The 15,944-nt window shown below is 50.9% G+C and overlaps 1 protein-coding gene across 3 annotated transcripts in view; it reads left to right on the top strand.

Annotated features, from left to right (window-relative positions):
• The window catches only part of FBXL7 (F-box and leucine rich repeat protein 7), a 364,287-nt gene that overhangs the window by 203,131 nt on the left and 145,212 nt on the right, over window positions 1-15,944 (top strand). The window lies entirely within an intron of this gene.

Below are 15,944 nucleotides of genomic sequence, written 5' to 3'. Positions count from 1 at the left end.
GTGTGTCTAATCAGGCAGGATGGAGTCTGTGAAGGTGAAAGTGTGTGGGGGGGGTGGAGGTTGATCGTGTCCTGGGTGTGCCATGGGGGGTGGATACTGAAAATGGCTTTTATGACTAATTGAATAGGTGGAGAAGAGAATGGAGAGAACATTCAGGGGATTTGAAGGCAGGTAGTGACAAACGAAATAGGAAGTGTTGTTGAGAAATCAGTCGCAATCTCAGTAGGACTCCTAGCTAATGACTTGTAGGCCGTAAAGCATGTGCTGGAAGGAGAAGTGTTTGAGTTTTAAGCTTAGTGATGGGAGGGACAGAAGTGACAATATCGTGGGGAGGAAACGTGCTGATAGAAGGATCTTTGCGAAGGAAGTCTGAGGTATCAGCTGGAAGTTTGGGAAGTCGTGTTTCTAAAGGGACAGCAAATGTGAGCCTTGAAGCCCTCAGCGCCTTTTACGTGGGGTTTGGAAGAGAGATTGAATAACCGGGGATCATCCAAGGGTGATCTATGTCGGGGGAGGACAGGCTGAGGGCCAGGGATGTGAGGGCTGAGGAGACTGACGTTTAGAATGATGAACGATGACCCCGAGAGATCAGGGTAGGAACCTGAACTCCTCAGAAGGATGGGATAGGGTTTGGTTTCATGGTTTTCAGTTAAGGTTTGTTTCCTACTAGTTGTTTTCAGTTTAGGATTTGGCGTTTTCCTGGGTATTTTATCCAAAGGAAAAAAATCATTCATGTTAACTTCCACTTCTTTTAATGAATAGTCAGTGTACTAGAGTTGCTTATTCCAAAACCAAATTTTTCTTAAGCTCTTACGTTCAGACTCTCATCATTCTAGTTATAACTCTGGTACAGTTTAGCAATCACTTACAAGGGGACCTTCACAACTAACTTAATTAAGTTTCATTAAATATTTAAATAGCATTCATAAATTTAATATATTCATTTCTCGTTTTCAAGCTTTTCAGTGGTCTAACACGCTAAATGGTCATAAGTTCTGGAGAAATCTACTGAAATGTGAGACATTGAATTTATAGGGATGTGACCCTTTAGCTGTCGTGAACATTACAATATTGTTTTACAAACTGATAAATTTTTGCTTATATTTAAAATAACAAATCTGAATAGATTATCCAATCTTAAAGGAATACATAATAGAAAATATCCACAAATTATTTCTAAACACAAATATGTTAGTGCACTGGGCTTGGTTTTGGTTCATCATCTTTGTCCCTCACTTGAAACTTGGCTGATTTTAAAAACATTCAAACACCAAGGAGACAGTTGTGCCCCCCAAGGTCTGGTCTCCTTAGCAACCATTCCCTTTGCCTTCTTACAAGCTAGAAAGTGAAGTATGCAAAGTCTCAGCCCCTCCTGCAACCACAGGGGGCCACTGACACACTTCTGTCCACTGGGCCATATATATAGGCCTGTCTGCTTTATTATGGATAAAAAAGCAGTCGATTTTTGCTCATTGCCACAGTTAGTGAGACCTGCTAAGTATCACTGCTGCAGTGTATGTGATCCTTCCCATGCTCCCAAACCATTCCACGTGCCTTCTGTGGGCTAGCGGTACCGTCTCTGCGGGCCGCTGTCCTGTGTCTGTGGTCTAGCTGTACTATCTATAACAACTCTGGGAGGCAGATACAATCATCCTTCCATTTCACGGATGAAGAAACAGTAACAGAGAGGTCACTGTGTTGCCCAGAGTCACGCAGCCCGTAAGTGGGCAAAGTCAACAACTGAGACGCAGCTCTCCAATTTCAGAGTCACCTCCTCCTCCCCTCCCTGTAGGCACCATTCCCCATCTTTCTTCCAGCAGGTGCCTGGAGCTCTCTGTTGTATCTGCCTCCGCCATCAGCTGATGGCGTGTTCACCCAGCCAGCGGCCCCTGTCTCCCCCGGAGACTAAGCGGTCCTTCGCCACCTGCCCTTTACACACCCACCTCACAGCCTCAGAACTTGTGTCCCATAGATGTTCAACAAATACTCCATGAATTGCTGACTTAAGGGCTATAAAACCACAAAAGTCACAGAGATAGACTTATTTGAAAAACACCTCAATATGTCAAATCTTGGAAATTTCAAAAGTAGACAGAAAAGTGACATTTTTACTTTGTAACGAGAGTGTCACATCGTGCGATGACCCCTGTGTAAGCTGCCGTCATGGACAGGGAGCTGAGAGGCCTCTCGCCACATCTGGGGAGGAAGGCCCTCCACCGTCGTGCCCTGTGTGCCTGTCCGTGAATGCCGGCGTCCTTATCCTAGTCTGTAAGTGTCTGGCTGTGGATGAAGAACCACGGCCACAATGCCCCTTTCAGCTCCGTGGTTTCCCTTGGAAGGGCTCAGTGTGACTGGGTGCTGGGCCCCCACGTAGAGCTGATGCCTGCCCTGTGATGGGAGAAAGCAGTGCCAGCGTCCCCGGGACCAGGATGTGGTCCACAGAAAACGGGCGTCGTTACCATGAGGAGTCACGTCGAGCTTATGATGTAGGACGTTTATTTGCTTTGGAGGAAGGAATGTCAGAGTCCTGCAGGGCAACAGGACCAGAGGGACCGAGAGGTACGTGTAACATGCTGTGACGGCTGCTTGGCACAGTGCTGGGCCCTGGGACGGGCTGTGGTCTGTTGTCTCTAAGCTGACCCAGGAAAGTGGTGCCCTCGGTCGGGGCCAGAGCCTGGGAACCCGGAGCAGGAGACGATCCAGGGGTCCGCTCAGAAGAATCAGGCAAGGGAGGCAGCTGCGCCTTCTGCCCTTTCCGTTCCCGCTGGTCCCCAACAGATGGGGGGGGGGGGACTGCCCACAGCGAGGAGGGCGGCTGCTTCCCCGGGGCCAGAGGACACCCCGGGAATGGCCCCGCGGTGACCCAGGCAAGTCCACACACAAAATTAACCGTGACAGTAAATAGGAAACACTTAGGGGGAGTGGAACTGCTGTGTGGGACGTGGCGCGGCCCAGCCCGGCCTCCCCGGGGCTCACAGGGACCCGGACTTCTCAGCTGCTCTGGGGGAGGGGCAGAGGCGACCTTGTCTCCGACTGGATCCCAGAGCTGCCCCTACGGAGCCCCCGAGTCCCTGGAGGGTGGACCCTGCCCTCGAGGGACCTGCTGCAGGTGCTCGCGCACTGCCTGGGGCTGGTTTCTCCTGGTAACGGGGGACGCAGACACCTCCAGGGTCCGGGCGGGGGCTGGGGCGGGCCGGGGTCAAGGGCGAGGTCAGGGCGGGGTCATGGGCCGGGTGGGGGTCAGGGTCAGGAGGGGGTCAAGGCAGGGGCGGAGGCAGGGTCAGGGTCACGGGCGGGGGCGGGGTCAGAAGCGGGGTCAGGGCCAGGTCAAGGGTGAGGTCAGGGGCGGGGTCATGGGCGGGGTGGGGTCAGGGTCAGGAGCGGGGTCGGGGCCAGGTCAAGGGCGAGGTCAGGGCGGGGTCGCGGGCGTGGCGGGCGGTGCAGGGGTTGGAGCCCCGGGCTACCTGCTGCCACCTGCATGTCGGGGCGTTGGGCCGCAGCAGCTGCCCCGACCGAGGCCGCCGGCCCGGCCCGCCCCGCCCCGCCCGTTGTCCGGCCTCGCCCGCCGCGGCCTCCCGGTGGCACTTCCTGCGCGGAGTCCGCGGCCCTTCCCGACGCGGGCGGCGTCTCGGCCTTGGCCTTCGGGGGCTCCGCGCGGTAAGTCGCCGTGAGGACGCGTCCTGCGGGGCGGACCCGGCAGCCCCGGTGCATCCAAGGAGCTCTTGACCCGGGGCCGGAGGGGGCCGCTGTGCTCCCTCCCTCCCTCCCTCCTCCCAGGGCGGCCGTGCTCCCTCCCTCCCTCGTCCCGGGGCCGCCGTGCTCCCTCCCTCTCCTCCCGAGGCCGCCGTGCTCCCTCCCTCTCCTCCCGGGGCCGCCGTGCTCCCTCCCTCTCCTCCCGGGGCCGCCGTGCTCCCTCCCTCTCCTCCCGAGGCCGCCGTGCTCCCTCCCCCTCCTCCCGAGGCCGCCGTGCTCCCTCCCTCTCCTCCCGGGGCCGCCGTGCTCCCTCCCTCTCCTCCCGGGGCCGCCGTGCTCCCTCCCTCTCCTCCCGAGGCCGCCGTGCTCCCTCCCTCTCCTCCCGAGGCCGCCGTGCTCCCTCCCTCTCCTCCCGGGGCCGCCGTGCTCCCTCCCCCTCCTCCCGAGGCCGCCGTGCTCCCTCCCTCCCTCGTCCCGGGGCCGCCGTGCTCCCTCCCTCTCCTCCCGAGGCCGCCGTGCTCCCTCCCTCCTCCCGGGGCCGCCGTGCTCCCTCCCCCTCCTCCCGAGGCCGCCGTGCTCCCTCCCTCTCCTCCCGGGGCCGCCGTGCTCCCTCCCTCTCCTCCCGGGGCCGCCGTGCTCCCTCCCTCTCCTCCCGGGGCCGCCGTGCTCCCTCCCTCTCCTCCCGGGGCCGCCGTGCTCCCTCCCTCTCCTCCCGGGGCCGCCGTGCTCCCTCCCTCTCCTCCCGAGGCCGCCGTGCTCCCTCCCTCCTCCCGGGGCCGCCGTGCTCCCTCCCTCTCCTCCCGGGGCCGCCGTGCTCCCTCCCCCTCCTCCCGAGGCCGCCGTGCTCCCTCCCTCTCCTCCCGAGGCCGCCGTGCTCCCTCCCTCTCCTCCCGAGGCCGCCGTGCTCCCTCCCTCTCCTCCCCGGGGCCGCCGTGCTCCCTCCCCCTCCTCCCGAGGCCGCCGTGCTCCCTCCCTCTCCTCCCGAGGCCGCCGTGCTCCCTCCCTCTCCTCCCGGGGCCGCCGTGCTCCCTCCCTCTCCTCCCGGGGCCGCCGTGCTCCCTCCCTCTCCTCCCGGGGCCGCCGTGCTCCCTCCCTCTCCTCCCGGGGCCGCCGTGCTCCCTCCCTCCTCCCGGGGCCGCCGTGCTCCCTCCCTCTCCTCCCGGGGCCGCCGTGCTCCCTCCCCCTCCTCCCGAGGCCGCCGTGCTCCCTCCCTCTCCTCCCGAGGCCGCCGTGCTCCCTCCCTCTCCTCCCCGGGGCCGCCGTGCTCCCTCCCCCTCCTCCCGAGGCCGCCGTGCTCCCTCCCTCTCCTCCCGAGGCCGCCGTGCTCCCTCCCTCTCCTCCCGGGGCCGCCGTGCTCCCTCCCTCTCCTCCCGAGGCCGCCGTGCTCCCTCCCCCTCCTCCCGAGGCCGCCGTGCTCCCTCCCTCTCCTCCCGAGGCCGCCGTGCTCCCTCCCCCTCCTCCCCGAGGCCGCCGTGCTCCCTCCCTCTCCTCCCGGGGCCGCCGTGCTCCCTCCCTCTCCTCCCCGGGGCCGCCGTGCTCCCTCCCTCTCCTCCCGAGGCCGCCGTGCTCCCTCCCTCTCCTCCCGGGGCCGCCGTGCTCCCTCCCCCTCCTCCCGAGGCCGCCGTGCTCCCTCCCTCCCTCGTCCCGGGGCCGCCGTGCTCCCTCCCTCTCCTCCCGAGGCCGCCGTGCTCCCTCCCTCTCCTCCCCGAGGCCGCCGTGCTCCCTCCCTCTCCTCCCGAGGCCGCCGTGCTCCCTCCCTCTCCTCCCGGGGCCGCCGTGCTCCCTCCCTCTCCTCCCGGGGCCGCCGTGCTCCCTCCCTCCCTCGTCCCGGGGCCGCCGTGCTCCCTCCCTCTCCTCCCGAGGCCGCCGTGCTCCCTCCCTCTCCTCCCCGGGGCCGCCGTGCTCCCTCCCTCCTCCCGAGGCCGCCGTGCTCCCTCCCTCCCTCCTCCCGGGCCCGCCGTGCTCGCGTCCTTCCGCTTTCAAACAGTCGTGGTTTTCAACTTGGTTCAGAGATTCCTGTGGGTTCACCTGAGCGCGCGAGCGGAGCCCACGCCCAGGGAGAAGCCCCTCCCGGCGACACGGCCCCGCGCCCGCCCCGGCCCGGCCCCGCACCCTGACCTGCACCCTGACCTGCACCTGACCTGAGGCCCGGCCCACGTGGCCCGCCGAGCCCCCGCCCCTCCCGCACTCGTGTGCTGTTCCGTTTCCTAAGCCGCTTGCTCCCAAGGCTCACGCAGCAAAGGCCACCGCCGCCGTGAAGACTGTTACATAGAAAATAGAATCTTAAAAATATTGATGTATGTATTAGAGAGACAGAGAGGGAATGAGCAGGGCCGGGGGAGGGGGAGACGCAGACCCTCACGGAGCGGGGAGCACGACCCAGGGCTCGATCCCAGGCCCCCCGGAAGCATGACTTGAGGCGAAGGCAGATGCTTAAGCCGGTGAGCCAGGCGCCCCCAGAAAATAGTCTTATAGTCGGAAATACAGTGTTAATTGGTGCTCTTGCTTGTTGGACTTTCACAGTTATGCAGACACTTTAAATTCTGGCGTATAGTTTTAATTTTGGTAATAGCTCTGCGTGATATTAAAGGTAAGACCCACTTTGGTTCACTTTGTGGGCGATTTACCCTTCAGATCGTTGTGAGTGTTTGAGTGTATAATTGCAACTTTCTCACATGAATTTTCAACTTTGAAAAGAATTTTTCTTTCCAGAAGTTGTAGATCGACAGTCATGGTGAAATTATGTAAATGCAGGAAGTCATTCTTTGGCATTCACTATATTTTGTGGAAGATTTAAAGCTCCTTCCTCGCTTCTTTTTTTTTTTTTTTTTTTCTTTTCCCAGAAAACGCTGCTCTTGGGTGAAAAAAGAATCACAGAGCACAACTTTTTAAAATACATCTGGCTCTGTGCAGTGATTATTAACTCATGTGTTCTCAGGGGCATGAGGCAGAAAAGGGAGAAAGATACGTACAGTCCAGTTAAGTTTCATAAGAAAAATGGAGCCACTCTTAGGGGTTACAACACTGTTTATACACGTTGAACAGGAAAAAAAATTTTTTTTTCCCTGAAAACACCCACAGCTCAGCTAGAATAAGATTTCCTCGCGACTGTAATGTGAATCCAGTGAACGCGCGGGGGCTCCGTGGTCAGAGAACAGAGGCCCAGGCCCCGGCCTCATGGAGGTTACGAGTAGCTTGGAATCAGCCGGAGGTAATGCTTTTAGTGATGCCAGAGTGGGCGGCACGTGGGCACAAGCCCAGAGTCCTGGAGAAGACGAGTGAGCTAGTGATTGTGCACTAGATTGATTAAATCTGTTTCTGACTCAGCCACTTACTGCAGTTTTAAGAAGTGTTTTCATCCAAAATTACTTGATGAGATTACTTATATGGGAGATTATATACGTATACACACTCCTTCATCAGAAACACCAACGGTTTTGTCTTTAATAAATCAAAATCTGAGACGCAGTGTTTTCCCTATGATGGTGGTGGAGAATATACATCTTGATTTTGAAGTCTTTTAGACATTTTAAAATATGGAGTACGGATAAAAGAGCAAACCCATCTCTACAAAGTGGACCCTAAAACTCCTTGAAGCCAGTGAATTACAGAATTACAGAATTTGGCTGATGAAAGTTGTACCGCTGTTTTTAAAAACAGGTGTCAGAAGTTGCAAAGTCCCCCCACCCGGAAAGACAGCTGGGTGAAGGAAAAGACTCTGTGCACTTCACTGATGGCTGTGCCGTTCCCTCCCCAGCCCTGGAACAGTGTCCAGCACAATTTGTATTCAGTAAATACCTGCAACGGGCATGAATGAGTGATAAGGCCGAGTAGCAAAGTGAATCCATGAATGAAGTTGGTCTAGTAGAGTCTCGGGTGACCTGCACTCTGGATAGATGAGACCACGTTGTAATTATAGTTATCATTCAATAATTGTAATTATCATTGGAATCGTTTGTTTTTATGGCTTCTTCCCTGGTATTTGAGAGCCAGCATCCTTAAACATTTTATTTATTTTTTATTATTTTTATTTATTTATTTTTTAAAGACTTTATTTATTCATAGAGAAAGACAGAGAGAGAGAGAGAGAGAGGTAGAGGGAGAAGCAGGCATCATACAGAGAGCCTGACGTGGGACTTGATCCAGGGCCTCCAGGATCACGCCCTGGGCTGTAGGCGGCGCTAAACCACTGCGCCACGGGGGCTGCCCCTTAAACATTTTAAATCAGGGACGCCTAGGAGGCTCAGCAGTTGAGCATCTGCCTTCCACTCAGGTCGTGACCCCAGCGTCCTGGGATCGAGTCCCACATCAGGTCCCCACAGGGAGCCTGCTTCTCCCTCTGTGTCTCTGCCTCTCTCTGTCTCTTGTAAATAAATAAATAAAATATTTTTTTAAGAATTAAAGCATTTCATTTGATCCAGGGCCAGTGTATCTTATATACACTATGACATTGAATTTCCCACAGTTTGTTGAACAAAATTCAAAGTGTTATCAGGTGAGTCTGAACTGATGTATTTCTCCACAGCTCCCATTTCTGTGGGTCGTTGCTGAATGGCCTAAATGTTTAGTTACAAGGATTTAATTATGTGGAACTGTGGCTCAAAGGGCACATATGTTCTCCGTAAACCATGTTCGCAGAATACAGTGAATGGGTGAGTGATAAACCTGCGTAGCAAAGCCTTTGTTGCTAGCTAATATGCTATCAACACCTCGTGTGTTCGTGAGCACGTTGGAAATACAGTAGCTCGCTCAAACACGTTCTCGGGCCTCTTCCATGTCAGGCATTCTCTGGGCACGGGAGAGTAAGCAAGTCTGAACCCTTCCTGCTGGGGGACGTTAGCTTCTAGGGAGCAGGGAGAGGCAATGAACAAATCTCAAAATGAACTAATACAATAGTAATCAGTCATGATGCCCTGAAGTAAGAGTGATCAAGACAATCACGGTGATGTTACTCGGCCAAGGTTCTCAGGGAAGCCAGGGAGTTAGCCTTGCAAATGCCTGGAAAAAAAGTGTTTCAGGCAAAGGGAAACCAACGCAAAAGCTCCTGAGATGATAGGAACATGCGTCGGGTGTTTACGAGACAGGGGGAGGGCCCTGTGTTTGAGACAGAGTGGGCAGCGGGGGGCGGTCCCGGGTGAGCCAGAGTCACGGGGGGGCGGGCTCCACGGGCCACGTGGTTAGCACCCTGGCCTTCCTTGTAAGTGCGATGCGAATCCACGGGAGGGCCTAGAGCCCGGGGAGCTTGGCCAGGTGTGTGCTATTAAACAGTCCGGTGGCTGCTGGGGAGGGTGGACTGTCAGGGGCAAGAGTAGAAGCAGGGGAAAGAGCAGAGACTCGGTTTCCCAGGTGGGGGACGATGATGACTTGAGCTGGGATCTTGGCGGCCAGATGGCGAGAAGTGGTCCGATGTGAGAACCTGCTAGAGTCAGAGCCTCGGGCATACATGCGGCATGGGCTGTAGAGGGTGGCAGGAAGACACTAGTCAAGGGTGACCCCTAAGTGTTTGGCCCTAACAACTGGGGGTGTGGGGTGCTAGTGCCATTTAATGAGCTGAGGAGCAGCAGGGCAGAGCAGGCCCGCCAAGCATAAAATGAGCGGCTTTGCTTCAGGACCTGTCGACTTTGAGAGGCTTTCAGACGTCCAAGTGGAGATGCCAGTAGGCAGCTGGACTCTGAATCCGGAGCGCGGGGGACATCGGGGCTGGAGATGCACAATTCAGTCCCAGCCACATAGAGATGGTATTTCAGACCATGGACTTAGGTGAGATTACGTGAAGATGGTTCTCCTCAAAATATCTCTGATCTCTGCCAAAGAGCCTTTGCGTTTTGTTTTTGTTTCTCATTTGTGCTGGACTAATCCTTTGTTAAAGTCCGTGAGTGTAAGGGGAAGTGAAGTTAAGGGAGAAGTACGATAAAGACACACGACGTAGAAGTGCTACATTTTTGTTTTATTCTGTTGCTGTTACGTGGAACAGACGTGGAACCGTTCTGTCAAACTGCTCTAGGAGTTTCTAAACGCTTGCTCTGGCTCTCTGTACCGACACCGCGGTGGGCTGACGTCTGCAGACAGCACGTGTCGGTGGATCGTGGTGGTGACGGCACCAAGGGGGCATCGGTGGAGGCAGCGAAGGAGCCCTGGGCCTCCAGCTGTAGCCCTGAGCCGAAGCAGAAGGAGCGAATCATCAGACTTAGAATTCAGACGAAGATGTTTCAGGAAGAAAGGAGGCAAATGGCATAAGCAAAATTGATGGTCCTAGGCCCCAACTGTAATGATCAAATAGGCCAGCATGGGTGCAAAGATCCTATTTGGCTTTTACTTTTTCCTTCCCTCACAAGGTTTCATGAGGATACTGTTCTTCCAGTCTTGAGCTTGTCTGTGCATGGCCTGTTCTAAGATGGCTTGGGAACAAGCCTGGAGAAGTTCCAAAAGACAGCAATAGGATCACCAGGTTAGAGTGAGATCAGTTTTTAAACATCTTCTTCCCTAAAAACATAAGCCAAGTGACCTCACTCTTAGATTGGCTATTAAAGTCATTTTGAAACCAACCTTTAGTATTTGTTTGGGATTTCCTTCTTTACTATCAGCGGTAGTATTTTTTAGCCAACACATTCTCTGCATGAGGCCAGCAGAGTGGAAGTACTCTTGATTTCTCAGCAAAGATTGTGTTTTCAGGCAGAGGGATTAGTAGGTTCAAATGGACTCATGTGGATCTCCCGAAAGATGATCACCTGAGGTGGTGCCCAAGGGGATTGCACAATCCAGGTTTTCCATCTGTGACTTTTTTGCTTAGCCTAGTGCGTGTCTCTCCTCATCCCTCTCCCCTTTTACCACCCAGTGTTCCCCCACGGAGGGCAACTGTACTGGGCCATTCCTCACTTTGATGTTAGGGCTGAGGCTTATCCTAGTATTTTGCTGATAATTCTTTTTATTTATCCATGACTAACTAAACACCTTCTGGCTCTACCCCAGTTCCAATATGGCAGCTTTACCTGTACCAGTCGGGTTTAGTTGGGGGTGATTTTGCTCCCCAGCAAACATTTGAAAACACCTGGAGACATTGTGCTTGACTCAACAAGGTGGTGGAATGTTTCTGGCATCTGGTGAGTAAAACTGGGGCTGCTGCTCAACATCCCACAATGCGCAGGAAAGCCCCTGATGACAAAGAATTATCTTGCCCCAAATGCCAGTAGTGCCAAAGTTAAGGAAATGTGACCTATGTGCCTCACTGTTGTTTCAGTCACTAACTTACCCTCTGTGCTAATGTTTCTCTTCAGTTAAATATCTTATGCTTTCAGTTACTAATTATATGTTATTGTATAATAGCAAAAGGAAAAAAATGATGACCCAGATGCCCAGAGTAGCATGTTGGCTGCTTAACAGCTGTGAGGAGTGGGGCAAACATGGCTTTGCAATTTCAAGACTTCAGATTTGACTTGTGAGTCAAGTTCGAAAGGATTTGTTGATGAATCTGTTAAAGGCGCATCTTCAGCCATTGAGCAGGAGCACTGACGCGGGAAGGCCTCAGTATGAAATGAACTGACAGTGTCTGGATTGTAGAATGGTTGTGAGGAAACGCACTGCGTTGCTTCTAAGGGCCTTGACCTGTGCAGCTCACCGCAGTCTCAGCTGGAGGAAGCGTGCTGGTCAGAGCGCAGGGGGCTTGGTCCACTGCCTCACGGGGCAGATGGGTTGCAAAACAGCACCATTTCTGTACTCTGCCCTAGCAAGCCAGGGGCAGGTGTTGGTGGGTGCACATAGGCTGGATTCCCACCACTTTGCCAGCGGGGCCTGCTAGTTTTATACAGGACACAACCTACACAGTCCTATACAACAGCCATGTTGGAGCAACATCTTGGTGATGAGGATCCCTTTAGGTTTTTATTTACGGCACAAGTACTTGCTAAGTGCCTACTCTATGTCTCCTTTAGGCGCTTGTGTACACCAGTCAATAAAAGATCCCTGCCCTCAAGGAGCTTATGTTCTAGTGGGATTTACAATCTAGTGGGACTTGTGTTTTAAAAGTTTGTTATGTCAAGTTAATAACTATATACTCTGAGTGAAAAAATAATAAATTGCAGGTGATTTTTTTTATCATTAGGTATAACAATGGACTGTTTTAAATCTTACAAGTTCCTTGGGCTGGACCTTCCTTTTGCTGCAGAATGTTCCAGATGACCTCATCAGAAGCCTGGTGTAGTTTTCCTGCATTACTTGTTGTAACAGTATTCCCTCATCTTACACCTTTGCTAATGGCCAGTTTTAACAAAGAAGGAAGCATTTTACCCCCTGTATAATAACTCTTTTTAATATCTTCATGATTGATTGATGGATTGATTTTTAGCAAGTAAAATTTGAATGCATTCTAAAACTCAAAAACATTTTTACTTTACTCCCTGCCATGTTTTATGTTTTTGAGGTCGTATTTTACATCTTCTTCTTGTGTAGTTATTGTAGTTATTGTAGTTATTGTAGTTATTTTTACTACTTTTGCCTTTTAACCTTCAACAGTAGTTTTATAGAAGTGATTGATCCACTACCTTTACTATATACTTACCTTTCCCAGTGAGTTTTTACTCGCATATGTTTTTTTCTTATTAATTAGTGCCCATTCTTTTGCTTAAAGAGGTCCCTTCAACATTTCCGATAAGTGGGTTCAGTGCTCATGAACTCCTTTGACTTTTGTCTGTCTGGAAAGCTCTTTATCTTTCCTCCAATTCTGAACAGTGACTTTATTGGGTAGAATGTTCTTGATTGGAAGTTTTTTGTTTTTTTGTTTTTCCTTTAGCATTTTGAATCTACCATGCCCCTCTCTTCTAGCCTGCTATGTTTCTGCTGAGAGATCTGCTGGCGGCCTTATGGGGGTTCCCTTGTACATAACAGGTTGTTTTCTCTTGCTGCTTTTAAGATTATCTCCTTAATTCTTGATGTTTTAATTATAAGGTGTCTTGGTATAGGTTTCTTTGGGTTCACCTTTTTTTGAAACTCTTTTAGCTTCCTGGATCTGGATGTCTGTTTCTTTCCCCGGGTTAGGGAAATTTTCAGCAATTTTTTTTTCAAAAAAGTATTTTACCCCTTTTCTCTCTCATTTATTCTTCTGGGACCCCTGCAATGTGAATATTATTCTGCTTATTGTCCCATAAGTCTCCTAAGCTATTTCACTTTTTTTTTTTTAAAGATTTTATTTATTTATTCATGAGAGACAGAGAGAGAGAGAGGCAGAGACACAGACAGAGGGAGAAGTAGGCTCCCTGCAGGGAGCCCGATGTGGGACTTGATCCCAGGACCCCGGGGTCACGCCCTGGGCCAGAGGCAGACGCTCAACCACTGAGCCACCCAAGCATCCCACTGTTTCACTTTTTTAACTTATTTTCTTTTTTTCCACTTTATTTGGGTGAGCTCCACTTTTTCTTCTGCTTCATTGAGTTTGCTGTTGAACCCCTCTCATGTATTTTTCAGGTCACTTATAGTATTTTTCAGCTCTGTGATTTCTATTTGGTGCTGTCTTCACTCTCTTTGAAGTTCTGTGCTCACACATTCTTCTCCCAAGATCAATGAGTATCTTCATGACTATTATTTTGAACTCTGTATCAGGTAAATTATTTATCTGTTTCATTAATGCTTTTTTTCCTGAGGTTTGATCTTGTTCTTTCATCTGAAACATATTCCTCCATCTCCTTATTTTGCTGAGCCTCTGTGTTTTGGGTGAAATAGCTACTCCCAGTCTTGAAGGAGCAGCCTTGTGCAGGAGATAAGCCTTATTGTTTAACTGTGTCTTATCTCTCAGTTGTCTCTTGAACCTTGTGATTGGTTTATTTTTGATAGGACCCCATTGCTGAGGGAATGCCAAGCTCTGTGAGTGCTCCGGAGGGAGGGATTTGTGTCAGTACCTAGTTGCAGGTGGATTGGAAGCTAGACCTTTAGGCGGCAGCGTTGAAGATATGCAAACATATATAGACTTTTGGGACTGCATTTGTAAACTCTGCCGGCCTCCAGACCAGGTGATATGGGAGGTATCTTTTTCAGAACAGTTACAAAAATTGGGGCTCCAGACATATGTATGAGCTTTTTTCTGGGAGGTACCAGAAAACTGTAACAAGACCAAAGAACACAAAAAATGGTGTCTCACACCTCCGTTCCCTTAGAATGGAGGCTTCCATTCTAGAACCTTCTGAAGCCTCTTAGATATATGCTGATCCTGAAGTATGCCCCTCAGGCTGAAACTCCAAGGAGAGTAACTAGACCTTTGTCACAGGCAGACCAGAGGTTTGTGTTGTTGTCTGTGCAGTGACCTGGGGTTGGTAGCCTGCCAAAAACTGTCTCCAGTGGTTTCAGTCCTCTGGGGCCCAGAAACAGTCTTTCCTGGCCACCACAGTGGGACATCCCCTGTGTAGGCCGTCCACATCTACAGGCTTGGGCAGGGCCCCAGAGGCACCACAGGGGCAGAGTGCTCCACCACCTGACCTTAGTGTGGCAGGGGATGCATGGCGGGAGTGCTTGGTCACTGCTGCATGACTGAATATTTCTAGCAGCCCCACCTGCAGTTCCTGGCAAATCTCTGATTGAACATTTGACTTACAAGCTCAATTCTGAATTTATGAGACATTTCTTGCTTTTTGTTTGTTTCTTTGTTTGGTTTTTCTTTTTTGCCCTTGGGTAACCAAACCTGTGTTTTGAGCAGTATCAGTAGAAAAGTTTCTGTTTGGGGGCTTGGGGGATTGCTTTTGGCCTGATGTCATGAGCAGCTGCCTTATTCCAATGTCTATATACCACCATTGCCATCCTTTTAACCACAGTCCTGTAACGAAGCATGTAAGGGGACATAAAACCAGAGGTAAAGCTGACAAAGCAGTCAGCAGTGAGCAGCTCATGTGTGTGGAATGTGGCACAAAAAGAGCATTTGCCCAAGTGTGAATTACCCTCAGTATGCCTTTCACATCTGGAAGGAAACCATGCTCAAGTCTTTAAGATATAATACAGATTATTGAGCACAGTCATTCCTGTTCCAAAATGTGTCAACTTATACCTATTACAATGAAAGAGAAAGATGAATTAGTTTTTCTTCAGAAAGATGTAATTCCAGCACTATCTTCAAGCATATTTTTCTCTTTGTGTGTTTTCATTTTGGGGTACTGTAATTTCTGAGGATTGTGTGCTTTTAGGAAAATATGTGCATGATGTCTGTTCAGTAAAGATAGACTTCTCTATACAACCAGTACCATCATCATTGTTATTGAAAACTGGCCTTTTCCCCCCATATATCTCTAGCCCAATAGTAAAACTTTTTTCTCACCTTTATTCAGTCAGCTGCCAGGTGGTAACTAGAATTTGGGTTGTGAAAAGGGGTCATTAGGATACTGAATGATGTGCAGAGTGTGACAGGATTTGAAGGAAGTGTTCCCAGGTGAACTTTGAGGTTCTGATTAGAAGTTCAGGCTAGACTTCATGTTGTGCAAAGGCTTCATCTCTAGGTATGGCTGGTTCAGAGAACCTATGACTCTATTTGTTTTGGAATCTACTTAGGACTGTTTTATATCCTGTAGGTGAGTTTGACTCACCTATAAGGTTTGAAGGTATTAGTCCAGAGGATTTGTTGTAAATGGAACAGAATCACATTCTCTTCCTCCCATGTTCAAGAGTGAGTATTCCAATAAGTAGAGGTGAATGAGACAGAGTTCTGTGTCAGTTTTTAATAATATGCATTAAAGAGTGGAATGCGGTGGGCATGGTGTGCAACAATGGCTTATCTTAAAAATGCATTTATGTTTGGTGTCTGAAGTATTTGCTCTCGTTATTTTCATTTTCATTTATTTTTATTTTTTGCTCTCATTATTTTTAAAGGGGGTTTATATATGAAGTCATATTTTTTTTTGTCAGACTAATATTTAATTAAGAATGTTCCCTAGACACATAGTGATTACTCAGCAGCAGGAGGGCAACCCAGGAGTATGCTGCTTAGCAGTTGGAAAACTGGTACTGGTTTAAAAATGGATAATCCACAAAATTAGTAAAAATCCAGCACAACTACAAATCCCCAGAGTCATTCTGGGAATATCACAGAATGGACAAGTAGATAAATCGTTTTAGCTCACTAAAGTGATTATAAGGTTTGTGGTCAAAGAGTAAGTTCCTCTTGCAAAAATTTTAATACCTTGTGTTGATTTCTAACCCATCTTCAGAACTGTATTTCTAGTGCACACATTACGTACATCAATCCACATGGAGAATGCGCCCAGGGGTTAAGAATAGAAAAT

This window comes from Canis lupus, chromosome 4, assembly GCF_048164855.1.
Source record: "Canis lupus baileyi chromosome 4, mCanLup2.hap1, whole genome shotgun sequence".
Classification (NCBI taxonomy): Eukaryota; Metazoa; Chordata; class Mammalia; order Carnivora; family Canidae; genus Canis; species Canis lupus.
The sequence above is the reverse complement of the archived record's forward strand: the minus strand, read 5'-3'. Positions and strand labels throughout refer to the sequence as shown.